Here is a 26,838-nt window from a genome sequence, read left to right on the forward strand (position 1 = left end):
ACAATTATTTTGGGTGATTACACAGTGATTGGATGTGCAATGATCCACTGAGCATTAAAGCTGGTCCTGCACATTCTTTGTAGTCTAGCCTGAATTTCCCTCCTACGTGGTCTCCCTCATTGGCTGCAGCTCTGAAAGCAGGTCGAGGGCATCTTTGAGGTCTCCACTTACACCCATAAAGCAAGCAAGAACTAAAGAGAGAGAGGAAATGCTCATTAAAATGTGAGAAAAAAATACAGAAACAGTACAGCAGGGGTGGTAACATTGTCTCTGTGCCACCTGTCTCTATTTTCACCTTCATCACCTCCCGTCGAAGTATCAAAGCAATGGTAAGAAGTGTGATTTAAAATGAAAACCCTTTGCCTGATCCATCTATATTTCGTAACAGACACTTCAAATTGGATTAGAGCCTTGTGTATCACTGCCAGTTGTCCATATCTGACCAGGAGGCCTGGGGACACGGGTGGCATGCAATCCAGGAATACATAGCTCTGCTGACCAGTCAGTAGGAGACTGGCATGTTGAAAGGGATCGGCCATAAAAGAGTGGACAAAGATGCCGTCGGATATCAGTACATTGACACTCGGTGGCATGGAGCATGGAAAGGCACAATTTCCTCCTCCATTTTAGAATCTGAGTGGGGCTGATATTGAGGAAGGTGCATGGAGTCTCCTAAAGGAAGGGGGAAAAGGGAAAACCAGAGGCAAGATTCACTCATGGACAGGCTGTAGATGGAGGCTGTTGGGAAAATTAGAGTCGCCTGTGAGGGGGTTTACGCGGACGACACCTGAGGGAAGGTTTACTAGGCAGAGGCCTGAGCGGAGGAGATGGAGGCTTTGAGGAGATTTACTATGAGGAGGCCTTTGAGCAGTTTTACTAGGAGGAGGTCTGTGAGCAGGTTTACTAGGAGAAGGCCTTTGAGCAGTTTTACTAGGAGGAGGTCTGTGAGTAGGTTTACTGGGAGGAGGTCTGTGAGCAGGTTTACTAGGAGGAGGTCTGTGAGCAGGTTTACTAGGAGGAGGTCTGTGAGTAGGTTTACTAGGAGGAGGTCTGTGAGCAGGTTTACTAGGAGGAGGTCTGTGAGTAGGTTTACTATGAGGAGGTCTGTGAGCAGGTTTACTAGGAGGACGTCTGTGAGCAGGTTTACTAGGAGGAGGTCTGTGAGCAGGTTTACTAGGAGAAGGCCTGTGAGCAGTTTTACTAGGAAGAGGCCTGTGAGTAGGCTTACCTGTCTACAAACATCAAGCAAGATAGATGAAGAAAAGAGGGATAAAAACTGGGAAACCTAACCAAAAATGATAAAAGCTTAACAAAAAAAAGAAATATTGAATAAAGTTTTGATCACTTCAGAGTTGGGCTGATGTGGGTCTTAAAGTTGCCTTGTTTGATTTTATTCATGTGGGTTCTCCTTAGCTCACACCATTCCACTCACATTCTTCTTTCTGCTTTGAAGGTTACTGCTGTTACTGACTTCTCACTGCAGTCTGAGTGTGAACAGCAACTTCTCTGGTTAATAAAACCCAGCTCGGTGTTAGCTCATCATGCCACAATCTTGGCACTGTGACACTGTCTAGAATATCCTCTCCGGAAGGCTGGGAATCGGTCAAGTCAGGAGTTAACTTTCAACACATCAGCACTGGAAGGAAAGGCCTGGGCTTTACTGTCCATGTTGTGGGAGTATAAATCTTTAAAGTGTTAAAATAAAAATGGCTTGGCAGCAGCAGACATGAAAGGGAGCTAACCCTGGCAGTGGATGAAAGTGAATTTGAAATGGCATGGACTGAAGAGCTTTGGCCTTCCTTTCCACAACATGTCACTCTGTCAGTGTATAACAAGGATTCCTTTTCAGATGCAGAGCCAAAGCCCACGGATAAATAACACAAAAAAAATCCAGGGTGATTGCTGAGAGCAATTACGGCATAATAGAAGTCTAGCCATCGTGGGCAGAGCAAGTGATTAGTTATTGCTCCATTTAGAAGCTGGCATTTTCACCACATATGAAACTTCAAACTCAAAACTGCAGTATTGAGGCAGGTCTCTCTAGACCGTGTAGAAAATCCCAATTTATTCATTCTACGCGAAGTGCTTTGAGACATATCTGAGAGATGTAGGAGCAGGACAAGGTCATTCAGCTCCTCGAGCCAGTTCTGCTATTCAGTTGGGTCATGGCTGATCTGCACCTCAATTCCAATTACCTGCCTTTGATCCCTTGATCCCCTTAACTAATAAAAATGGATCAATCTCAGTCATGAGACTTCAATTGATCCAGAATCCAGTCTTTTGAGGGAATGAGTTCCCAGGTTTCCTCTATCTTAAGTGCTTCCTGATTCCATTCCAAAATGGCCTGTAGTTCTAATTTTAAAATTATGCCCCCTTGTTTCAGAATTTTCACCAGAGGAACCGTGGATCCAGAGAAACTATTGAATCCGTTTCATTTTAAAGACCAAGATCAGCCCTCAGGTTTCTGTGCTCAAAGGAATACAACCCAAGCTAATGCAGCCTGTTCTCATTGTTCATAACTTTGGGCTATAAGTTCTATTTGTCTCTTTTCCTGATGCAGGGTCATGAAGCATAAGTAGCCCACACCTGGTCCTGTTGAGACAAACTTCTTACAGCTTATTTATTTACCCTCATGCAGCATTGGGCAGTGCGGGGCACACATTACTGACTATCTGAGCACTCAACAGCGGGCCCATCACCATGCACTGATAACACATGGTGCAGCCAGCCAGCTCTTCTTAAAGGCAGTCTGTCCCTCTTAAAGGGGACTTGCACTTAATGGAAGGGAAGTTAGTCGAGATTTGCCTGTGAATGAGAAAGAGAGAGAGGAGAAATCAATTCCATCTTCTACTTTGGATAATTTGTAGGATTTTGGATATTTGATTCAAATATGAAATCAAACTGAAGAACTTGCTTTAAGCTGGAATAATACACAAGGAGCAGAAACCAGAAGGACTGCATCAGAATATAAACCTCGTCGTGAAAAACAGAACAGCTTAAAAATAGGTATTATAGCATTACATTGAGTTTACAGCATAGGAACAGGCCATTAGACACAAGGGCTGAAATTCTAGGAAACACCAGCATGGGGAATGGAGGCAGACAGGGCTCAAAGTTTACAAAAAAAACCCAAAAAACTGCGGATGCTGGAAATCCAAAACAAAAACAGAATTACCTGGGAAAACTCAGCAGGTCTGGCAGCATCGGCGGAGAAGAAAAGAGTTGACGTTTCGGGTTCTCATGACCCTTCGACAGAACTTGAGCGAATCCAAGAAAGGGGTGAAATATAAGCTGGTTTAAGGTGTGTGTGTGTGGGTGGGGGGGGGGGGTTGGGGGGAGAGAAGTGGAGGGGGTGGTGTGGTTGTAGGGACAAACAAGCAGTGATAGAAGCAGATCATCAAAAGATGTCATTGTCAGGAGTGTGATGGAATACCCTCCACTGACCTGGATGAGTGCAGCTCCCACAACACTCAAGAAGCTTGACACCATCCATGACAAAGCAGCCTGCTTGATTGGCACCACATCTACAAATATTCACTCCCTCCACCACCGACGCACAAAGGCACCAGTGTGTACCATCTACAAGATGCATTGCAGGAATTCACCAAGGCTCCTTTGACAGCACCTTCCAAACACACGATCAATACCATCTAGAAGGACAAGGGCAGCAGATAGAGGGGAATGCTACCCACCCGGATGTTCCCCTCCAAGTCACTCACCATCCTGACTTGGAAATATATCGCCATTCCTTCACTGTCGCTGGGTCAAAAATCCTGGAACTCCTTTCCTAACAGCACTGTGGGTGTACCTACACCACATGGACGGCAGTGGTCAAGAAGGCAGCTCACCACCACCTTCTCAAAGGCAACGAGGGATGGGCAATAAATCCTGGCCCAGCCAGCAAAGACCACATCCCATGGATGAAAAAAAAACTCAACCATGCAAACCAGAAGATATCAAGTTGAACTCCCAACCTGCAGTGAGTTAATTCAACTCATCCAGGTAGCACTTGGGTTTCCAAAACTGATCGTAGTGACCCTGGTTTCAAGAAAGATAAAGTCAGGCAGATTCATCCACGCATGTGTTACTTCTAGATTTGAGTATTCCAGTACTCTTCTGGACAGTCTTCAATCTTCCACCCTGCATAAACTTGAGCTCATCCAAATTCTTGCAGTCTTTGTCCAAACTCACATTAAATCCTATTCACCCTTCACCCCTGTGATCATTGACTTACATTGTACCCCAGTGGAGCAACACCTCGATTTTAAAAGTTTTCTTATCCTTGTTTTCAAATCTTTTGGCAGCCTCTTCTCTCGCTATCTCTGTATGCTCCTTTCTGCTATCTGTGTTCCTCCAATTCTGGCTTCCTGAGCATCCCTGATTTTAATTGCTCCACCATTGCATCCAGGCCTTCAATTTCCCAGGCCTTCATTTCTGGAATTCCCTCCATACACCTGTCCGCTGCTCTAGCTCTCTCTCCTCCTTTAAGACCTATGTCTTTGATCAAGCTTTTGAACATCTGTCCTAATATCTCTTTATCAGTGTCAAATTTTGTTTGATAATGTTCCTGTGAAGCAGCTTGCGGCATTTTACTATTTAAAGATTCTCTTATTTGTGCAAGTTGTCATTCTTGCTTCATGCTCCGAATTGTTATTCCACTATAAAGTGCATATATGAACATCAAATGAAGGCAGGGTTGAGTTTGGCTGGTATGGTGTCCATAGCTGATTAGGTATGGTGACAGACATACAAAGGGTGTTTACTTGGTCGAAATACCAGAGGGGGCTATTGTCTTTTGTGGAAAGGCACTTTAATGGGACCTTGGACCTCACAGAGTAAAATTTGTCATGAACTAAAGAATATAAAGAATGTTCATAGAGGATGGTGAATGGACACTCAAGAAGCTCGACATCATCCAGGACAAAACAGCCCATTTGATTGGCACCCCACCCACAAACATTCGCTCTCTCCACCACTGACGCATAGTGACAGCATTGTGTACCATCTACAAGAGGCACAGCGGGAACTAACCAAGCCTCCTTAGGCAGCACCTTCCAAACCCACGGTCACTATCATCTAGAGAGCCAAGGGCAGCAGACACATGGGAACACCAGCACCTGGAAGTTCCCCTCCAAGTCACTCACCATCCTGACTTGGAAATATATCGATGTTCCTTCACTGTCACTGGGTCAAAATCATGAAACTCCCTTCCTAACAGCACTTTGGGTGTATCTACACCATATGGACTGCAGGGGTTCAAGAAGGCAGCTCACTGCTACCTTCTTAAGGGCAATTAGGGATGGGCTAAAGCCCAGCCAGCCAGCGACACCCACCTCCCATGAATGAATAAAAAAGTAAATGTTGATCGCTAAATCAACATGAGAAGAGGTCGGCAGGACTCTGCTGGAGGCAATTGTCCATGGCATACTGTAGATTGGTGAAAAATAAAGCTGTGATGGAGTAATAGGATTGACTGAAGCAATTGATGCTGATGATAGACACTTGCTTCAACCATTATGAACAAAAATCTGGGAGACATGAGAATGGGCAACTAATTGGATTGAATCAAGAGTCACCGCCTTGCCAGGGAGCGAGAATGATGACAGTTGCTGAACAATCAGGTTGATTAGTTGTCCAAACAAAACACTGTTGAACGCAGCAGTCAGAAGGAGGATGATGATGCTGAAGAAACTGGATCAAGAGCTTGCTGAGGAGCAAACAGAATTCCACACGGAAGAAGAGCAATATAGATGATTGTGCATCTGTCTGCAATTACTAATTAACTATTAGCCAGTGCTCATACATTACTCAAAAGCATGTTATTCTGTGAGCAGTGTTGAACTCTCCAAAGTGCTGTTTCAGATAGGCTTTCCTGCACATCTGGTAAGACTGCCGCACATAGCCCAGGAATCTACATTGAAATAGAAATGTGTCTGAGAGCTCTGTGATTTGTAAAGGAGTTGAACAGTACCTTACATCCTGTCATCTTACCGTTTCGCATTCCCAATCCTACGTCTAAAAAAAAGGTTTTCCTGTTTCATATTTACACTGACTCTTTTAGGGGCCAGGAGAAAATATACCAATATCTTATGAAAACATTCATAATGCAGCAGGAAGGGACCAATTCCACAAGCTTCTGCCCAATGGTCAATGAAATTCATGAGGCAGGGAGAACACTAACTGCCTGGCAAGTGATCAAACTGACAGTGAACAGGCACGACAGTGGGAGAAGAATTTGAATGAGTGCGCTGCTGAGAGAAGTTGGTGGGTAAGGTTGCTAAAGCAAGGAATAAAATTGCTGAACTGACAACCTGCCCAGGACAAACGTTTTAACCTTAATTACTTAACTGCTTAGACTCAGCTGCTAGGCTTCGGAGCTCCCTCTATTTTACTGATTTTTAGACCTCACTTGTTTATCAGACCTAATCTCTTTACGGACAATCTGTGAGCTAATTTTCCCTCCATGACAGCTATTTTCAATCCAATTCCTTTACAATGTTCTGTCTTGGAACATTTAGGACACTTCATTCACACACTTCTCCCAACACTTTTCTTGAATCCCTCCCCAAGTTCAGAACTAAGTAGCTATTGAAGGTTCCTCTGCGCTGATTAATGTAGCAGCTTTTTCATCTCTCTGGTGATCCTGTAAAATTTGTAAGGGTTTACAGCAGATGTATTTTTCCATATGGCAGATGTTTGTGTTCAGCCTGCAGCTTTCCTCCTCAGGTAGACTGGCTACTGAGAAATTTCTGCTAAAAGCCTTCAAAACCTTGACAGCGGACTCAGTTGAATTGTGAATACTACTAAGCTTTCAAAAGTCAGCCCTTCCTGTGGCATTTTCCTGGCCCCACCTCCTACCTGCTCACCCCTCCTGCCACACAGCATGGTGCTCCATGTGTCCCAGCCCTCGTTTGTCAGTTTTATGTTTTCTCACTATCTCCAGTCCTTGAATAGTATTGAACAAAAAAAACGTGCTGTGGAAGCTTTTCATCTTGCACTCATCAGGACAGACACAAACATACCAAACTTCAAAGGGAACAACAATTTAAACTGGATGAGAAAAGGTTGCGGATTGGTTGGCAAATCTCAGGAACCTACCTTATGCCAGCAAAAGGGACATGTCCAGGCATTGCAAATGTTTTGATTTAAACAAATGCATGGGGGGTGCAATAGTTTCTGGGAAAGACGGTGACGTGGTGTTAATTTCACTGAACTAGTAAGCCAGAGGCCCAGGCTAATGCTCTGGGGATAGGGGTTCAAATCCCACCATGGCAGCTAGAGGAATTTAAATTAATAAATAAATCTGGAATATAAAGCTGGTCTCAGTAATGGTGACCATGACAACTATTACTTTTTGTTTATAAAAACCCATCTTTTCACTAATGTCATTTAAGGAAGGAAATCTGCCTTTCTTACCCAGTCTGGCCTACATGTGACTCCAGACCCACAGTAATGTGGGTTGACTGTTAACTGAGCCCTGAGTTGGCCTAGCAAGACATTCAGTTTAAGGGTAATTAGGGATGGGAACCAAATGTTGGCCTTGCCAATAATGCCCACCTCCTGTGAAAGAATAAAGAAAAAAAGTTCTCTACGACAATGCATCAGAGTCAATATGTCAACCAATCAGTGCCATTTTTTTATGCAGTATAAATTGTTGCTCTTTTTGAAATTTGGCATTCTTGTGTCTGTCCTATACTCAAGTTCCGTATTACGCAACAATTTGCATCTCCAGTGCCTTGAATTCTTTTTGGGTTGTATTCGAATGTTCAATTTATGCCGTTCATCAGTCCTTTTTTAAAAAAATCATTCTTGGGATATGGGCATCATTAGTAAAGCTGGCATTTATTACCCATCCCTCGTCACCCTCAAGAAGGTGGTGATGAGCTGCCTTCTTGAACTGCTGCAGTTTATCGGAGGAAGGTACATCCACAAGGCTGTTAAGGAGGTAGCTCCAGGAGTTTGAGCCAGTAAGAGTGAATGAATGGCAATACATCTCAATTCAGAATGATGTGTGATTTGGTGGGGTGGGGTGGGGTGGGGTGGGGAACTTGGAGTTCGTGATGTTCCCATGCATCTGCTGCCCTTGTTTATCTAGGCGGTAGAGATTACAGATTTGGAAGGTGCTGTCAAAGAAGCCTTGCCGAGTTGCTGCAATGCATCTTGTAGGTGGTACACACTGCAGCCAGAATGTGCCAGTAATGGAGGGAGTGAATAATTAAGGTGCTCCCATGCGTCCACGGTACTTGTCACACTTTCCTCCTGAGTGACCATTATTGGACTCTGTTCTTCACCCTCACGCTCTGCAGCTATAAACATTTTAAATTAAATACAGCTGATATCTGACAGAATGAAAAAAGGATCCCATCACCTGAAGTGTTGAGAAGGTGGTTGAGAGCCACCTTCTTGTATGCAACTGAGTGGTCTGCTAGGCCATTTCAGAGGGCAGTTAAGAGTCAACCACATTGCTGTGCACCTGGACAACCTACTCAACAGGCTGACATTGAAGGAGTCTTTATCCAGGGTCTGAGCAGTTGACCAATGGTATAAGGGAAATGGAACAAAGGCCACAGGCTTTTGATGATCTCAGTGAATTATTTACAGGGGCACAGTGGCAAAGTGGTACTGGACTATTAATCTGGACATCTGAACTAATGATCTGGGTTCATGAATTCAAATCCCACCATGGCAGCTGGGGGATTTAAGTTCAATTGATTAAATAAACCTGGAATAAAGAAAAACTAGCATGTGGACCATAAAACTACTAGATTGTTGTAAAAACCCTTTGGGTTCACTAATATCCCTTGAGGTTAAGGGAAAGAAATCTGCTGGCCTTACCTGGTCTGGCCTATAATTGACTTCAGGTGCACAGCAATGTGGTTGACTCTTAACTGCCCTCTGAAATGGTCTAGCAGACCATTCAGTTGCATACAAGAAAGTGGCTCTCAACCACCTTCTCAACAACAAGTCGGGAATAATAAATGTTGGCCCTGACAACAATGTCTGCATCTTGTGAGTGGAGAAAATATTGAATGTCGGTACAGATTGGAAGTTCCCCTCCAAGTCACTCACCATCCCAACTTGGAAATATATTAAAAACAAAAACAGAATTACCTGGAAAAACTCAGCAAGTCTGGCAGCATCGGCGGAGAAGAAAAGAGTTGACGTTTCGAGTCCTCATGACCCTTCAACAGAACTGGAAATATATTGCCGTTCCTTCACTGTCACTGGGTCAAAATCCTGGAACTCCCTTCCTAACAGCACTGTGGGTGTAACTACACCACATGGACTCAAGAAGGCAGCTCACCACCACCTTCTCAAGGGCAACTAGGGATGGGCAATAAATGCTGGCCCAGCCAGTGAAGCCCACATCCTGTGAATGAATAAAAAAAATGGCTGGAGGGGGAAAATGGCCTATTTCAGTTCCTCTGCTCCTAAGTCTGAGAAGAAAGAGCTAAGGAGCAAAAGCTGGATATAGAAGTGGAAAAGCAGGGTTGGTCTCACCAAACAGGAGTGTTCTGCTTCATCCTCACACTCAGAGGAGGAAAAAAATACGAAAGCTGTAAAATAAAAGAGCTGAGTAAAATATTGAAAGCTCGTCGAGTGAAGCAGATTCGAATGAGAAGCAGCGAAAGAGAGTTTCCTTTCTGTGCCTCTGAGGCCTAGTACAGAGACCACTTCTACTGAGAACTATAGAGTGTGCCCCAGTACAGGAAAAATTCACGATCAAACCAACTTTAAAGATGGTGGATGGATGGTGGAATCAGACGAGGACTCGTGGGACATGGTGTTGATGTCAGAAGCCCTTTGCAGGCAGGCCAATGGTTGAGAGCACCCAGTGCAACACTTGGATCAGCCTGTTCCAAAATCCAAAAGCCTAATGTCCTTGATTATTGTTTTTCTGGACAATAAGTAGAGAAGTGAAATAAGAGTGGAAATCAGGTTCAGGTCACAGATCCCCCGAACAAACAGTTCATGAGGCTGCTCTGTGACTTGTCGGTACGCAGTTAAAAAAAAACATAAAATGAAGAAAGGATGGAAGGTCAGCCAAAGAACCCTTGGTAAAAGCCAAGAGGGAGTTATTTTATTTGAACAGTAAAGGTTATAGAGCAAAACATGCAGGTTGCCACGGGAAGGAAGGGCTCCTCTTTCCTTCCCACACTGGCGGACTCAGAGTTAATCACGACATGGGATATGTAGCAGAGAGTGTTATACAAGAGCTGTTTAAATTACTAATCACTATGAAAGCCAGTTGTGGCTGTATAACAGGTTAGGGATAGGATTTTCTGTGCCCACCGGTGCCTGGTATGTTCCATGGCATGAGCAAACAATATGGTGAGGATGCCAAGAATTGGTTTCACAACATCGTGAAACTGGTTTGCAATCGTCTGCTCCACCCGCCAATGGCAGGCTGCCTTTCCTGCTATCGGATGTCGGGAACCTCATTGTAATACATCAGCATATTATTATAAGGCCAGCCCGCCGGATTTAGCCCCCCGTCACTGCTGAATTATTGCCCACGTCGGTGAGAAAACACGCCAACGTGTTTCACAACAGCATCAATAAGGCACGCACTTGGCAGGCTGCACTTCGCATGGGGGTTCGAGGTTTGTTTGCCTACCTTGCTTCGGGCAGCAATCACAGTCATCAGTGCCAGGCTTCACAGACAGCACCACATCACTTTGAGGGGGGGGCTCATGAGTAGGTCTCTACCTACCAGACCAACCATATGTGGGTCGATTTTCAACAGCTGCAGGACAAGTTCTTGCTTGGGGGAGGGAGGGAAGTGGCCTCAGACAAGGGAAGAGGCTGCAGGACGAGAGCTGTAAAGGGGAAGGGGGGGTATCCCCAGGTGTGTGTGGGGGTGATACATGTTGATCTGTGCAAGTGGCCTCAAGATGGTGAGGACTGAGGAGGTGGTCTCCAGAGGAGATGAGGCCAGATGGGGATGTGAGGGAGTGTGTGAGAGAGTGAGTGGTGATGTCGCCTTGAGCTGGCAGTGAGTGAGATGCCAGTGAATGTGTGATGGCTTGTGAGTGTGTGAGTTCAGAGAGATGAGATGGTTTCCATACCCTGGCTGCACGGATGAGATCATTCATCCTCTATCTACATTGGATGGCCAACCTCTTCTGTGCAGCATTGGCACTGATCACCACCGCCATCGCCTCCCAAGCCGGAGTGGTAATGTTGCTGCCCCTCCTGGGGCCAGATCAGGGATGAAGACATCTCAGCAGGTCTCCACATCATCCAAAAGATGCTTGAGAGCTGCAGTCTTCTTGCCTTTCAGGGCCATGTCCTCTTTGCTGCAGTCCTGGCCTGGAAGCACTGAGCGTGGCGGTACCTTAAATATGGTGCCTGGCGTGATGAAGCAGTGAGGTGATGGTATGGTGGGCGAATGACAGCCCACCCGCCAAGGAGATAGCGTGTTTCCCAGGAATGCATAGGTAATGCAGTGGATTTGGAATGATACGGCGTGGAAACCTGCAATCAGGGCTGGAGGGTAAAATGTCATTTTACCCACCCACTACCGCACTTACTGCAAACCTGGGACAATTCTGCCATGGGAGTACATGAAATTGGACAAGACAGGTGCCTTCCTGACTCGAATAGTAAGTGATATGTGTCAGGCCCATTCTGGCTTTGTCTCCTTTATATTCAGACTTGATCTTCTCATAGTCAATGCAGTTTACAGGTACGTCAATACAAATGGTTGAGGGACTAAGAGCGAGGGCCCATTAGATACAAAATTCAATATAAGAGATTTACAGAAAATGTTTTTTCACATAGAGAGCTGTGAGGCAGTGGAATTAATTCCCAGGGCTAGTAGCTGAGGCACTAAATTCTGTAGTGATGAGCAGGCCTTGTGTTTTTACGCACTCAGACCTTAATCTCGCCATTCCAATGATTCCACCGCTTTTTCTACGTCTCTGGTGTGGACAGATGTTCTCCATGGGCCAGCCCCGGCATGAATTCCCTCTGTTCATCTTAAGGACAGAGATCCACTTTTCCATCATTGTTTCTGTCTCCTTCCCTCCTGTAGCCATCACCCCGCCACACCCGCCTCCCCCCACCCCCCGCCACCCCTGTCCACCCCCCACAACATCACCATGTAGAGCTGGGCTCCAGAATTGCCCTTGTTTCTCCAAGGAATTGAAGATTACTGGCCAGGACACTGTTAGTAACGGGAAAGAAAAGGCTGTTTAGCTGATAGGATCACCCAGATGGATAATGAAGAGTCTGTTTGTTTCCCCATTAATGCAGGAATGGGCAGTGCCCTGAGGATCAACATGTATGGTGACCAATGGTGGGGCAGGAGGAAGAATGCCATACAATTCCACCTCTGGGAATACATCCAGTCTTAGCTGTCAATTACCTCCTCCCCTATTAATCCCTCACTCAATTTACCCCCAAGATTCCAAGGAAATTCAGGGCCCAGAAACCTAACCTTGAGCACAAGAGGTCGGTTAATACACTGTTTGGCTCAGCCAATTTTTGGCACCTCACCAACCAGTTAACTGCTATTTCCACTACAACATAAGAGGATTTTTTTTAAAGTATATTCTTCACAACAGGAGAAGGGGAGAGAAATTTGGAAACATTTGACTGGTCAATGCTTCTGTTGTAACTGGCGCTGGTAAACTCCTCGTTATTCATGCATGTCCAAACTATAAGTGACTTTGTTGTCTTCTGTAGATCCTTTTGTGACTGAAGAATCTGCTGGGAGATTGGCATGGACGTCTACAGAACTGGCAGTTCATGTTGTCTTTGTTGGTGTCTGGGGGGAGCTTCTGTAGCTGCGCCACCTCCGGCCTTCCTCTGGGCACGTTGGATGTTGTGAGTTTGGTGTCGATGGTCCTCAAAACATGCCGAACGAAATTTCAGTGCTTGCCTCCATATGGGCCGGTGGGCTGAAGTGTTTCCCCAAGAGTGGTTATCTACAGTGCAGAATTTTGCAAGGTTCCTTTTCAGGGTGTCCTTGTATCGTTTGTACTGACCACCACGGGGCGGATTTTTAAGGCCATGTCGCGGCTGGGGCATGACGGTAAAATATGGCAAGCTGTTCAAAAGTCCATTGACTTAAAATCCCGTTGGTGTAAAATTCCAACCTTGATGTTATTTGCCCCGGGACAATTCCCCATTGAAGATCCGTTTGGGAATTCTGCAAACATCCATGTGGGAGATATGGTCTGCCCATCTTTGCTGAATTTTCTGAAGGGTGGCCTTTCATCGTTGAAAGACCTTGTTGGTTGTCATTTTGCCCTGCCATTAAATTCTCACAAGACCATAAGACGTAAGAGCAGGAGTAGGCCATTCTGCCCATCGAGTCTGCTCCGCCATTCAATGAGATCATGGCTGATCTGATAATCCTCAACTCCACTTTCCTGCCTTTTCCCCATAATCCTTGATTCCCTTACTGATGGACACACGATGGACTATAATGTAAATGATGAAAATAGTATCCAAACACTAATTGACTATCATTGTTCTGCAATAAACATTAGTTGTTAGGGCATTGAAAATTGAAATAGCATTGAGTGGATACTGGCATGTGAACGTTTAACAGATTGAAATGTAATTCATTTGTCAACTATTCCAACAAGCTTCTGGCCATTTGTTTGAAATGGATTAACACCTCTGTGGGGAGAGGAGACAAAGGAACAGTATGTAAACATATTCAGCATTCAAATGCTAATATTTCATACAATGGAATTTCAGTGCTTTCAGATTCATGCATACATCACGTGTTGGAATATATCCAGAATTTGATTACTAAAAAAATAAGCCTGAGTTATAATTCCTTTGAATGTAAGCAGCAACGCATGAAAAGGGCCAGGCTGCAAATTGACATTAAATTCATCATCATCCAGTTAATGTAAAAGGATTCTTTCGAGGCAAATTGAAGGAAGTAAAACCAGTGTACATCTTCACTTCACATCTAAAGGCTACACTCATGATAATCTCAGTCAGTGTTACTGTTGCTGCACAGACAATATTTCCACGTCAACAGCACCAACTGTTCGTTGCAGCTTTGTAATTGTCAGTCCAAGAAAAAAAATTATCATTCCCTCTTTTCGCGCCACAGTACCACAAGAAACACAAGCAGTTTAAAGGCTGCAGTTAAGGCTTACCTGCTTGGCTGAAAAAAATCCTTCACTGCTGGGATCTGGGGTAGGATGGGGCGGTGTCAGCCATGGCTCAGTTGTAGCAGTCCTGCCTTTTGTGCCGCAAGGTTGGCTCGAGGCCCACTTGGGAGACTTGAGCATAAAATCTAGGCTGACACTCCCAGTCCAGCACTGAGAGACTGCTGCACTGTCAAAGACTTTATTTGGAGGAGACGTTAAACCGGGGCCCTGTCTGCCCTCTCAGGTGGATGTAACAAAGCCCATGGTCTGAATTTTTTTGCTGTCGGGTGTGCGTGATTGGCAGGCCCGGGAGTGCCCGGGAAATGGGCCATTGGCCGTGATCGCACCCCCCCCACCCCATTCGCGATTTCACACCATCTGGCCAATTACCAACCAGCCAACATGAAACGCGTGTTGAAATGCTCAGCGCTGCCAGGATGGGGACGGGGCGCCGACTTAACTGAGGGTGCAGGTGAGCGCTTCGAGAGAGCTCCCTGAAGACAGAGCGCTGCCCCAAGGGGGCTGCAGGCCTCCACAGACCAAAGGACACGACAGAAGTGCTGCAAAGTATGTCCATGCAGCACAATCAAGTTTCGAAAGCAAACCTCGTTTAAAAAAAAACAGTAACCAGGTATCTCTTTTTATTTTATTTCCCCACGGAGATTTCATCCCAGCTCCCACCCCACCCCCCCCACATCCCCAGATCGAGGTTTGAGCAAAAATGTGAATGTCGCCTGGGAGAATGGCCTGTCCGCCAAGCGTAAGTGTAGACGGGCCACGTGAAATCACTTTGATTGCATTGTTATTGGGCTTAAATTGCCCACTTAATTGTTGGCCGGTGCGCTTCCAACAGCTGCGCGCGCACGCCAAGTGAAATATCGTTCGAGTGCGCGATGACGTCGGGATGCTTGGTCCGGCATCATCTCACACTATTCCACGTCTGTTCGGGTTGGGCACGTGCCCACCCGCGGTACATAACACTCTGTCCCCATGACGCAACTTCAAAGAACAGCTTGAGATCTGGTGGGCTGGCAAATATTTATCCCTCTACCAACATCGGAAACAGATGATCTGGTCCTTGTTACTTTGCTGTTTGTGGGAGCTTGCCGTGTGCAACTTGGCCACAGCGTTATCGATATTCCAACCGTGACAATGCTTCAAAACTTTTCGTTGGCTGTAGAGGATTTTGCGAGTCCGTTCTTTCTTCCTGAGTGAAATTCGTTTGTTTTTATGTAATGTCCTGATTGGACAATCATCGCCAGTTCCTATTCCGGAACTATTATTGCTGTTACCATGAGCTTCACAGACAGGGGTAGGATGGCCCTGTTGCCCTCAGGGTTGCCCCTTGTTTTATACCGGCCGGTCCAGTTTTTAGTTGGACTGTCCACTGTCTGCCAACTTTATGTCCAGTATTTTTATTTTGGGGTCATCAACAATGCAAATAGTCTCTACCCTGAACAGGGTCATCTCTGTGCCTCCGTCTGATTGCTCTGGCACAGTGGGGCCAGTGCTCATTCCTTTCCTTATTGTTCTTTGCACGATGATTATTATTTAGTTGAAGGTTTGTGGATGGGACGGCTGTGCATGGTGCAGTGCTGCTGCCCCAAGCGTGTGATATTTTTGATCTCTGACGTTGGCCACCCTAGACAGGAAAGTGACAGAGATACTCGTTGGGCCTCTTTATTAGTCGAGAGTAATCTAGGGGCAGAATTTTGCCCTTGGCGGGTAGGCTCGGTGGAGGTGGTCGGGCAGCTGACCGCCGCCCACAATTGGGGCTGGACCGCGATTTCACGCTGGCGGGCCAATTAAGGCCCACCCAGTGCGAAACACGAGCGGCAGTGCTCAGCGCTGCCTGTGTGGGCGGTGGGAGGGTGGGGAGTGCGACCGCCAACTTCACACATGCACGCAGAGTGTGCGCTTGCAAATCTCCCTGAGGCACAGAGCTGCAGATCAAGCAGAGCATTCTGTGCTGGCAAATTTGCCACTACGGAGTGACTTATGAAGAAATACCTTGGCTCTTGTATGCCATGTAATTCAGCTAAGATTGAAAACCTTCCATGTGTAGGAACCATAATCCTACTGTGGTGCAATAATCTCACTGTAGGCTGGGAATACCATGTATAAAGGATGTTTTTTTGGGTGGTTCCATTTTCTTCATGCAATTTATTACTCTCTATCCTCAGCACTTTGAGGAGAGGGGGAAACTATTGTGCAGATCCATGAGGAACAGAAGCATTCTTCTCCGGGTTTCCTCGCGAGCTGGTGAGATGGAGGTCCGTCAGCTATATAGTTCCCCTTTGGAAATGAGGTGTGCGATTCTCAGCCCAGTTCCTCGTGGTTGGAAAAGAATGCCAGAAAATTGATAATTCAGCACAGATCCTGGCTTATTTGCCACACGGGAATTGGCATCAACACTTTACAAGACAGGAGATGTGCTTTCTCAAGATTGGATTTATCTGTGTTATTTGGGGCAAATTAACCAGTGCTTTAATCTGCGTCTAAAGTAATGCTATCATATCGGTGAATGAAAAAGACACTTTGAACAATATCTAATTTGGTTATGTGAATGACCACTTCGGTTTCTCAAATGGGCCATTCTAATGTTGATACTCTGAGGGACCTTCCTGTGTCCAGAATGAAATATCATCCTCAGTCAAGACACCCCAGAGACCAAGGTCATTGGACTTTGTGTGCCTAATTCCTTCAGCTGGGATTTCAGGCTGTGTAACCTTCTCAGGTGTAGCAGCCACATTCACATCTGTATCAGAAACAAAAAATGCTGGAAAAACTCAGCAGGTCTGACAGCATCTGTGGAAAGAAAGATAGAGTTAACGTTTCGAGTCTGTATGACTTCTTCAGAGCTGAGAAGAGTCATTCAGACTCGAAACGTTAACTCTGTCTTTCTCTCCACAGATGCTGTCAGACCTGCTGAGTTTTTCCAGCAATTTTTTGCTTTTGTTTCAGATTTCCAGCATTCGCCATAGTTTGCTTTCACATCTGTATTGTCTACCTTAGTAGGAGTGATGGATGCTCTGGGCCCAGCTGACTCTCTTGAGTACGAGGTCCCTCCTTTTTCACAGTGAATTAACGGTCAACTTTTGGTAATTAGTTTTATCCGTCCTTCAAGCTGCTGTTTATTTTATCTCTTCTGACATCCACTTTCAAAAGTTCCTTTCTTTTTTAACAGGCCTCTCGATAATAATGAGACAATTAAACCTGAGATAAATTCTTTGAACTCAACCCTTGACGTTTACAAGTAAAGAAGAAGTAAGAAATACAACATATATATTTCAAAAATATATATATTTACCTGGTGCCAAGGAGAGAACGGGAGATTCTTGTGCCACCCGGACCAGGTACAAACTGATGTTGCTGCACAAACTTTTGCGAAGAGAACTGTATCACCGATTAAGACTGTGTCATGTGCTTTTTTTGCACTCTATTAGATATTAGAATTTTTTTTTAAAGGAAGACGTTTTAAAATAAAAATACCTTTATATTTATTGTTGTCTTGGAAATGCCATTTAAGGCACTCTTATTTAGAGATCGAAGCATCTAAATGGATTATGTTACTGTTGGGGAGAGGGCAGCACCACGGATATGACTTATGGTTATTTCTGTGCAGATTTATAAATTCAAGAATTGTGTAGCCATATAAGTATATTTTTGTCATATCAGAACCAAAATGTCCATTTTAGGGTCTTTTTTTTCCCTGTCCCCTTCATTTTTCAACTGATTATGTAAAACCTGAAATTTGGGGTGGGATTTACCAGCCCCACCCGTCACCGGAACCGACCGGTCCCACCAAGAGTCAATGGAATTTCGGCTGGGCCTCCGAATCTCCCCTAGCGGGTCCCGCCATGAAGGGGCTGTAAGATCCTGGCCTTTGGGGCGGAATTTTCCATGTCCGCTGGCGTCGGGCGTGTTCAGTGGCTAGAGCTGACAATGTGGTGAGAAGGCCAAAAATTGGTTTCACGGCTTCATGAATCCAGTTTGCAATTGCCACTCTGCCATTGACTCTCGGTGGGACCGGTCAGTTCCGGTGACGGGTGGGGCTGGTAAATCCCGCCCCAAATTTCACAAGGCAGGATTGGGACAATACGGTGTAAAAAGCCTCCATTGCAGACGGTGGGTAAAATGCCCTATTTCCTGCCCACTACCAAACTTGGTGCAAATCTGAGATGATTCCGCCCTTAGTCTTTTTTTCTCACATTTAGAGACCCCTCAGAATGTGCGGCCCTAAGCTGTAGGTTACTTAGTTTATGTGTAAAGCCGGCACTGATGCCATGCCTATAATTGGAGTGTTTGATGGCTAAAAACCTGACAAATCTGTTAGAATTCTTTGAGGAGGTAACAAGTAGGTTAGACAAAGGAGAGCCAATGGATGTTATCTACTTGGACTTCCAGAAGGCCTTTGACAAGGTGCTGCACAGGAGGCTGCTCAGTAAGATAAGAGTCCATGGTGTTAGAGGCAAGGTACTAGCATGGATAGAAGATTGGTTGTCTGGCAGGAGGCAGAAAGTGGGGATAAGGGGGTCCTTCTCAGGATGGTGGCCGGTGACTAGTGAAGTTCTGCAGGGGTCAGTGTTGGGACCACAACTTTTCACTTTATACGTTAATGATCTAGATGAAGGAACTGAAGTCATCCTGGCTAAGTTTGTAGATGATACAAAGATAGGTGGAGGGACAGGTAGTATTGAGGAGGCGGGGAGGCTGCAGAAGGATTTGGACAGGTTAGGAGAATGGGCAAAGAACTGGCAGAAGGAATACAACGTGGGGAAGTGTGAAGTCATGCACTTTGGTAGGAAGAATAGAGGCATAGACTATTTTCTAAATGGGGAGAGAATTCAGAAATCTGGAGTGCAAAGGGACTTGGGAGCCCTAGTCCAGGATTCTCTTAATGTTAACTTGCAGGTTGAGTCGGTAGTTAGGAAGGCAAATGCAATGTTGGCATTTATTTCGAGAGGACTAGAATATAAAGCAGGGATGTGCTGCTGAGGCTTTAAAAGGCTCTGGTCAGACCACATTTAGAATATTGTGAGCAATTTTGGGCCCCGTATCTCAGGAAGGATGTGCTGGCCCTGGAGAGGGTCCAGAGGAGGTTCACGAGAACGATCCCAGGAATGAAAGGCTTAATATATGAGGAACGTTTGAGGACTCTGGGCCTATACTCGATGGAGTTTAGAAGGATGAGGGGGAATCTAATTTAAACTTACAGAATACTGAAAGGCCTGAATAGATTGGACGTGGGGAAGATGTTTCCATTAGTAGGAGATATTAGGACCCGAGGGCACAGCCTCAGAGTAAAAGGAAGACCTTTTAGAACAGAGATGAGGATAAACTTCTTTAGCCAGAGAGTGGTGAATCTATGGAATTCATTGCCACAGAAGGCTGTGGAGACCAGGTCGTTGAGTGTATTTAAGACCGAGATAGATAGGTTCTTGATTGGTAAGGGGATAAAAGGTTATGGGGAGAAGGCGGGAGAATGGGGTTGAGAAACTTATCAGCCATGATTGAATGGCGGAGCAGACTCGATGGGCCGAATGGCCTAATTTCTTATGGTCTAAGTATACAGCGAGTTCCGTTCTGCTCCTGTCTTGGCAGTGCTGGATTCGGACACTATTCCTCCCCTTATTCAGTTCAAAATTCCACTCCCTCCCATAAGTTCCCACAAACAAAAATACAGAAACCCTAAAGTAAAGTTTGTTTGAGCAGTCATTTTGTTGGCAAGTGATAGGATTTAGAACATTGATGCTGAAGTCATGGGTTTGACTACCCTGCAATTTTCCTCCATTTGAATTTGCTTCAGGTGTTTTTCCCACAACTCCATGTACTGTTAAACTAGCAACTGGGAGCTGGCCGTGCTGTGGGGCTGGGAGTGAGTAGCCACACAGGTAACACATCTGTAACTGTATCAACATTCTGTGTATTCATCCCACTTGCAACAATGGGGCATTTGAAAGAGGCTATTTCAAATTGATATAATGCGAGTGATTGTTGGAGAGATTTATGGTTACTACAGACAATGAGATAATGCTGAGCCTAAGATAACAAAACACCCAAGAAGAAAGAGTAGGCTGTGAAAAGATGAAGTCAGTACAAAAGCATTTGCAAACATTAGAATGAAACCTGGGAATATAATGAAAGCCACTCTGTACCTTGAGCTCTCACCTTGAGAAGGAAGGTGCGGCCTAAGCCAAGGTTGAAAAACACTCATAAGCTCTTTGCTGATTCATTTCAAGGTTAATAAAACGTTACCACGTTCTCACATCAGACAATTAGTGAAACTTTAACCTGCTCAATGAATGCCACATAATGGGAACCAATTTTCCTTGGTTGATTGCTTCAAGTAATTTTTTTCTCTTTGCCCAGCATTGCTCTCAAGGCCTGGTCTAATGTTACGGTAAAGGGGTTGGAATTTTTTGATGTGGGTCCTTCACAATGTGATGGGCTGAGATGTCAGGTGGCTTTTATTATCTCAAATTGATTGGTTACCATGATTACTGCCCTTTTAAACCTGTAGCCAGCCATTGCATTTGCTGAGGAAGGCATAAAAGTATTATTTTGGGCATCACTCTGTCTACTGCCAAACATTCCCCTTCAACTGTCCCCCATGTTTTGTTCATCATTCAAAGTGAGCGAAGATGAAAAAGATGGGATCTGAGGTAATTCTGAATAGCTTTCAATTATCAGGATTAAAGTCTATCTTTGCAAAGGCAACTACGTAGACTGTGAGTGGAGGGGGGGAGGCTGACTGTTCTTTTTGACAGATTAGATCCCCATTTCATCTCAATACCTTTATCACAGAACGTGATCTTTTCCTGACATTTCTATTTGGGTTCCCACAAGAGTCTTCTCCTCACTTCAGTGATGGAAGCACAAAGTTATGAAAGGAAAGAAAAACTTGTATCTAAAAATGCTTCATGGCATCTCCCAGAAACATCTCAAAGCATTTCACACACACCGAATTATCTTGTGGCACAGCAGCTGTTGTAATGTAAATAAATATGGTAGCCATTTTGCACACAAAATCCACAGAGCCAGAGAGGGTTACAGTACAGAAAAAGGCCAGCAGGCTGATTGTGTCAACACTGGTTCCTACATTTCAACAATCTCCAAAAAAAAAATGTCATTGGCTGTAAGGTGCTTTAGGATGTCCTAAGATCATGAGAGGTGCTATATAAATGCAAGTCTCTTTTTTGGTTCGACATTGGAGCAATCTGATTCCACTGTCCTGCTTTGGTCCCCATAACCTTGTATCTCCATTTATGTTAAATATCTCTCTATGTACCAAGGAATGTATCTAAATTGCTAGAGCTCTTCGTTCATTCACATCCTTTAGCAACTTTTCATTCCCTGTATTTCCTCCTAAAATATATGACTCCACAAATAGATATTAAAACCATCTTTCACCCATCTATGCATTCTGCTCAACAATCTTTGTCTTCCTGAAATTTCCTGTAGTGCCTCTCCCTACTTGTCAAAGTTTCCTACTTTGGTGCTGTCAGAAATCTTTGAGCTTTTGTTCGTATACCCACATCCAGATCATCTGCACACGAAGAACAAAAGGGAACCCAGCACTGATTCTTCAGATAGATCATATCCAATCCGTCTGTGGTTTGTGTATTTACCCATTTCCCAAAGTCTTTCTGTCCTATCTGTCAACTAACATTCTATCCACTCAAATAAAAGCAAAATAATGTGGAAGCAGAAGATCTGAAATAAAAACAGAAAGTGCTGGAAAAACTCAGTCTGTCTGGCAGTATCTGTGAAGCGAGAAACACCGTTAACATTTTGGGTTGTATATGACACTTCATCAGAACATTCTGCAGCAGTGTCATGGGGATTAGGTGGTGTAGTGGTGATGTTGTTAGACTAATAATCCAGAGACCCAGTCTAATTTTCTAGTGAAATGGGTTCAATTCCCACCATGACAGCTGGGTGGAATTTAAATTCAGTTAATAAATCTGTAATGTAAAGCTAGTCTTAGTAATAGTGACCATGAAGCTATCATCGATTGTTGTAAAAACCCATCTGATTAATCTGCTACGCTTACATGGTACTCCAGACCCAGAGCAATGTGGCTGTCTCCATCTGAAATGACTTGTGATGGGCAACAAATGCTGGCTTTGCCAATGATCCCCACATCCCATGAAAAAGAACTTTTTAAAAAGCCTCTTGTGAGGCACCTTATCAAGTGCCTTCTGATTACCCAACTATGCTGCATCTACTGAATTCCTTTTATCTTCTCGCCTTCATCAAATCAACAGCTGCTTTCCTTCATTAATGTATGCACTTCTAAATATTTATTCATTTAATCTCAAATTATAAATGCCAAACTTGTCTACAGTGAGCTGAATAACTAGTTAATCTGTAATTGCCCTGAGTATGTGGCTCAGAAATAAAGCGAACATTTTTCAAGGGTGTTTTTTTGTTGAATTGTGAAAATGCCAAAGCTCTGCAGCTGTAACAATACACAAAGATGTACAAAGCTCCGGAATTTCTCTGATGTAGTTGCATGTTCATGATAATGAGGACCACACTGACTCTTATTTTAGTTAGACCCAATTTTAAACAGACACAGACTATCTTCAAGAACAAAACAAAACAGAACTTGCTGGAAATACACAGCAGGTCTGGCAGCATCTGGGGAGAAACAGAGTTAACGTTTCAGCTTGATGACCTTTTGTCAGAACTGGGAAACATTAGCGATGGAACAGCTTCTATAAGCAAGTACAGAGGCAGGGAAATGGAGCGGGAGGTGTGGAAGGGTAAAGGGGAATGGAAACAAGAGAGAAGGTCTGGGCTCAAGTGGAAGACAGGAGAGATTAAATGTCAATAGATTTAATGGTGCAAAGCAAAAGGGTGTGGTAATGAGACAAGAAAATAAATAAAAAATGTGTCCAGAGAAGATATGAATGGCAGAATCATAAACAACTGCAGCCCAGAAACAAAATAAGGCCCAAAATGAGGAAAAAGAAACAAAATAAAATGGGTCAAAGGTTACCAACCTGGAATTGTTGAGCCCAGAAAGCCATGACGTGTTTAATAAAAAGACTAGGTGCTGTTCGTTGAGCTTATAGCAAGCTTCATTAGAACAGGGTAGGAGGCCAAATACAGAGATCAGAGTGGGACCACAGTGAGGAATGAAAGTAACAGGTTGCTGGAAACATGGGATCGCACTTGCGGACTGAACGAAGGCGTTCCCAAGTCTGTCTCCATTCTCTGAAACATTATGAGCAGTGATGTAGCACATCCAGGGTGACAGCTCTCTACACCATGGAGCAATACGATGCAAATTCATGTGGCAAATTCTTGATGGCAGGTTTTATGTGGATATTTTTAACCTAACTTACCCAGTAGAAACGTGGTGGGTTGGGGTCAGCAATATATTAAGTATCCCATTCGATTTTACTTTTCATTTTAAAACCGTGGCTAAAAAAAGGACTTATTTCAATCCTGTCAGTCTCTTGCTGGGCAGTTTAAGATAAAATTCTGCCCACGAATCTGAGGTCCCCACAGAGAGTACACCTACAGGCAGTACACAGTGGAAATTTCGACATGTACTACAATAATCTTCTGACTGAAAACGCTGAGCAGAGGTTGAAGTGACCTGACCCCAGTGAAACCACTTCTGAAGGCACATCCATCCTTCATCCATCCTTGGAGTGAAAGTTGAAGTGATTTAACTCCAGTGAAACCACTTCTGAAGGTACATCCATCCTTCATCCATCCCCCATGCCCTCCTTGGAGTGAAGAGTCATGTTCAGGTTGAAGTGTCCCTTCATGCCATTTGCTGTTGTAGTCTATACACAGCCTTATATCCTTTACTGCATTATGGTTTTTTATACTTAGTAGGATAATTTAGATTTACCTCTGTAAACAAGTAATGTTAATCTTTATGATCACAAGGATTATATTATCTGCAAACTATGTCTATGAAAATGGATCAAATTCCATGTCATTTTCATTACAATCAGTGAATTACAGCGTAGATGTTATTTTTTTCACACTGTTAATCAACATCCAGTACTTGGAACATTCTTTGGTTTAGCAGACATTGAGGTGCAGAACAGTCCCGATAAATAATTACAGTCTTGCAATGAAACACAAAAAAGCCACCATTTTCTGCCACTGACAAACGCTACGTTAAATGTAGAATCTCAGTTTATTGACGTGGTCGCATCAGCATTATTGAAATGGCCAGGATTATAATATCAAATTTAATAAGCGTGTGTGTTTGTGTCAGTTTCTCAAGAAAATCTGATTATCGTAATTGGAACAACATTGTAATATAACATTAGCTGAAAATAATTTGACAGTTTTGCCTTGATTACCAAGTGTTATTCACCCAAGGGGTTTATGCACTACTGGTCTGCTGGCTCATTCCCTAAGGCTTAAGAATGAATTGTTACAGTAAAAGTCACTTAATAATGAGAATGCTGTTCAGTCATTTCATGCATATGCAGAGATTGTTGGCACTGCTTACTCACCTCACCTCCCTCCCGCCTTTTCCTGCCGTACAGCATCTGTATAACTCTGCTTGCAAGGCCCTCTTGTGTTGAATTGGAACAAGAACCAGTTGCTAGTATAATCCATGTGAAGTGGACTTCAAGGGCAATCCAGAAGCAGTTGTGCATCTCCAAGTAATCAGCATGGAGTGAAATCAAAAGGGGCACCGGAGGACATCACCAAACCTTCATCCTTACAAAGCAATTAGGATATAAAGTAAAGCAGTCTTACTGCAATTGGTGGGTCCACATCTGTAGTATCAAGTGCAGTTTTGGCCTCCTAACCTATGAAGAACATGCTTGCCCCAAAGGAAATGCAACAAAGGTTCACTAAACTGGTTTCTGGGATGAGGAGATTGTCCGGTGAGGTGAGGTTGAGCAGAACCTTGAGTTTAGAAGAATGAGAAGCTACCTAAATGAAACATAAACAAATTCTTAAGGGGTTTAGGTAGCTGCTGAGAAAATGTTTCTCCTGGCTGGGGAATCTAGAACATGAGGTCATAGACCCAGGAGTCCAGAACTAGGGGTCACAGTCTGAGGATATGGGGTAGACCATTTAGGACTGAGACGAGGAGAAATTTCTTCACCCAGACAGTGGTGAGCCTGTGGAATTCGTTACCACAGAAAGTAGTTGAGACCAAAACATTGTATGCTTTCAAGAAGGAGTTAGATATAGCTCTTGGGGCGAAAGGGATCAAAGGATATGGGGAGAAAGCAGGAGCAGACTATTGAGTTGGATGTTCAGCCATGACTATAATGAATGGCGGAGCAGGCTCGAAGGGCCGAATGGCCTACTCCTGTTCCTAGTTTCTATGTTTCTAATAGGGACGAAGATGAGGAAGAAATTTCTTCACTCAAAGGGACGTGAACCTTTGGAATTCTTCATCCCAGAGACCTGTTGGTGTTCTGTCATTGAATATCTTCAAGACAGTGATCATTAGACAGTTGTACACTAAGGACGGGATTTTCCGGTCCCGCCCCCACCCGGGGGCAGGAGGAGGAAATATCACAGGAGCCAAAAAGTCAATTTCCCGTCGGCGTGAAAACTGGTTGCGTCGTGCGCTTCTGCCGTCAATGGCGGCACTCTTTCCCCACTGTGCCATGTCGGGAACGCCATTTGAATACATTAGAATATCATGAATGCTCATTATCAAGGCATCTTGCTGGAATCCCACCCCCACCCTGGATCAAGACGCCACACCGGCATCTAATCAGACCGACTTGATTCACAACCGCATGAAAGGGACAAGCACCTGGCGACCTGCGCATCACTCGTGACTTCAAGGTCTGTTCACCTACCTTGCATTGCGCAGTACCCACAGCACCTCCGCCTTTGAGCCGGCTTCACAGGCAGCATCACATTGCTGTCAAGGGGGGATGCGGAGGCATGGCTCTATATACCAGACAAGCAGTAAGGCAGGAGTGGGTTGTAATGTGCTGCAGGGCAAGGGCTTGACTGGGGGTGTTGGGGAGGGAGTCAAGAGAGAGGAAATGGAAGGGGCTGGAGGGCAAGGGTTCAACTGGGGGCAGGAAGACAAGACAGATGCAAGGCAAGGGGCAAAGGCTTGGGGGAGGGTGCACTCAGACACATGACTGGGGTGGGGTGGGGGGGAGCAGGGGAAATGTTCACTTGGCCAGAACTGAGTGTCTTACAGAAGGATATAAGCGAGTCAGGGCCAGAGTGGGGGGATTGTAGAGTGAAGAAGAGCTTCAGCTTACATTGCTGAGCTTCCAAAATCAGTCCTTGTCCCAACAAGGGAGGGGAAGGGCATGTCAGTCCACTATCAGTTGTTCCCAGCATAATGTGCATAGGGTGTGGTCCAGGGGATTTTCTGGCTTAGTACTCGGCTGCAGATTGTACAGTCACAGTCAAGGGAGGCATCTGTAGATTGTAAACCAGGGACAGGTAGTGTCGGGGTGTGCACTTGATGGTCTCATGGGGTGGAGTGGTCCCTGTATGTGATGGTACAATAGGCCACAAGGTGGGGAGGGATGAGGTCCACATGGGACATTGGCACATTCATCTCAAACGACTCAGGAGGTAACACTGGGATATCATATTGGGACAATTATAATGGGATCAAGGATTACAGGAGGGGGGGACTCTGGGTAACAGGAGGGAAGGAAACCTGAATGTTTTGCTCCTCAAGTACAATGGGAGGGATTTCCACAGTCACACGGGGAGGGTCAAATCTGGTCTGGTAATA

General features: G+C 44.7%; 1 protein-coding gene and 1 long non-coding RNA gene across 2 annotated transcripts in view; one reads left to right on the forward strand and one right to left on the reverse strand.

Moving 5' to 3' along the window:
• On the reverse strand, positions 1-25,998 carry LOC121279766. The gene is made up of 3 exons (XR_005943492.1): positions 25,931-25,998; positions 24,614-24,824; positions 1-191 (listed from the first exon to the last, which is right to left on the reverse strand). It is a non-coding gene; the product is annotated as an uncharacterized LOC121279766 (long non-coding RNA).
• The window catches only part of sema3fb (sema domain, immunoglobulin domain (Ig), short basic domain, secreted, (semaphorin) 3Fb), a 259,929-nt gene continuing 258,807 nt past the window's right edge, over positions 25,717-26,838 (forward strand). The window contains exon 1 of the mRNA XM_041191096.1: positions 25,717-25,916. The gene's annotated coding sequence lies outside the window, so the exon portion shown is untranslated. The remainder of the gene's footprint in view (positions 25,917-26,838) is intronic.

The sequence above is a fragment of the Carcharodon carcharias genome, chromosome 7, assembly GCF_017639515.1.
Source record: "Carcharodon carcharias isolate sCarCar2 chromosome 7, sCarCar2.pri, whole genome shotgun sequence".
NCBI lineage: Eukaryota > Metazoa > Chordata > Chondrichthyes > Lamniformes > Lamnidae > Carcharodon > Carcharodon carcharias.